The sequence below is a fragment of the Nanorana parkeri genome, unplaced genomic scaffold (assembly GCF_000935625.1).
Source record: "Nanorana parkeri isolate BGI_ZX_2015 unplaced genomic scaffold, ASM93562v1 scaffold258, whole genome shotgun sequence".
NCBI classification, from domain to species: Eukaryota; Metazoa; Chordata; class Amphibia; order Anura; family Dicroglossidae; genus Nanorana; species Nanorana parkeri.
In genome coordinates this window covers 1,515,676-1,517,599 of record NW_017306526.1, presented here as the reverse complement: position 1 = coordinate 1,517,599, position 1,924 = coordinate 1,515,676, and positions in this window count along the sequence as shown.

Here is a 1,924-nt window from a genome sequence, read left to right as displayed (position 1 = left end):
GGGACTTACATTTTTTTAAGTGTTTTTTTTTTATATGTGACTTTCATTTTTTTTTCTTTTACACTTAGCAATAAAGTTATCACATAGGGGGCTAAGAAGCTGTGTGAGAGCCAATATACAATGACAGGTCCTCTTTATGGAGACAGCAGGGGTCTCTAAGACCTCTAATGTCACCTTGGGACCCCCAAAGAAGCTGATGAAGCAGAGATCTGCTTCACAGATTCTTCTCTGGCTATAGCAGCCAGAAAAATGACAACTAAAGGCAGAAGTGATGTAATACACATCGCTTCCGCTTTAAGAGAGGCAGCCACTGTGCTGTAACCAGCAGCGGCGGTGGAGGGATGGGGGAGTGCAGCAGCAGAGAGGGGGGCACTGTGCAGTGCAATATTAGCGGTCGGCTGCTTGTAGAGCCGGCCAAACACCTGTATGTAAGAGCCGGTAACGGCTGTTTACATGCCCTGCAGGATTCTGGGGACACACGCGAGCAGCAAAAAAAAAGATGCACAGGCACGTCGACCCATCAGGAAGCATCCGCAGTCCGCCCATGTATTTACAGTGGGCGAACGGCAGGCATTTAAAGAGACTCTGTCACTTCCCCCCAGAAATCTCTTGAAATCTTTTTAGAGATTTGCTAAGTTACAGTAAAGTACACTTCTCCTAAAAAAAATATAGGGAGCTGCCATTGCTGACTTCCTTCTGAAAATGCCAATTGCCTGGTTCTTATGCTGACCCATTGGCTTCACTAATTTAGAGCAAGTATGCATATTAGGAAAATCTGATTCAAATCAGACATACTTATTGAAATGCGTGTTCTTGGTTAAACTCAAATTTAGGGCAAGAGGATCAGTATTTGCAGAATGAGAAGTAATGCCAGCTTACTTTAAGAGAAAATTTTCACCTTTTGAGTTTTATTCCTTGGAGAAGTAAGCATGGTTCTCCCAGACTCTTGTAGCTATTACATCCCGAGGCTTCCACAGGCCGGGTGTCACCCAGAGCGGCCGTTGGGTGTCACCAGCCGCAACGTCATCACTCACGCGTGTAATGATGTCACACGCACTTAACTGCCGGCAGCCATCTTGGTGGTGGATGCTGGTAGAGAGAGGAGGGGTCATTGATCTGGCGGGATAAGGTATGGATGGATATGTCATCAGCTTTAATTACATGCATTTATATAGTGCCGACAATTTACGCAGCGCTTTACAGTTTCACATCAGTCCCTGCCCTGCTCACAATCTAAGGTCCCTATCTCACATGCATATACATACAGGACTGATTTTAGCAGGAGCCAATTAACCTTCCAGCATGCCTTTGGAGTGGGGAGGAAACCTACGCATGCACAGGGAGAACATGCAAACTCCTTGCAGAAAATGACCTGAACCAGGGACCCTCATTGCTGCAAGACAGAAAGGCTAACCACTATGCTACTGTGCCACCCAATACATGATTACAAGTTCGGTCCTGGCCAGATTTTGGAGGTACTTTTAACATGTGCTGTGAACATAGGTTGAGAAATGCTGATCTATGGTATTACAGATATGGGTTGCATCATCAAAAATGCGAAGCCAAAGTTTAAGAAAAAGTGTCGTAGGTTTATAGAGAGGTAACCTACACACCAGTTTAAAAAAATATTAAGAGTATATATTTTTGTTTACATCTTCTATATTATAAGTAATTTGGTAATTATTGAGGACAAAAAGAGAATATACAGTATGTATGTAGGTTAATCTTTTATGTCAAGATGTAAAAAGTTGAACAAAGAGAATGTTAATAAAAAAAGGTGCATGTTATAAAGTGAAACCATGAATGTCAAGGTGATATGGACAGTAAAACTTTTTTTGCAGTAGAGTAATATGGGCATGAAGCCAACTACCTGCCAAAGATTCCCCTTTTACAAACAGGATATTAACCAGTTGACATCCGCGGT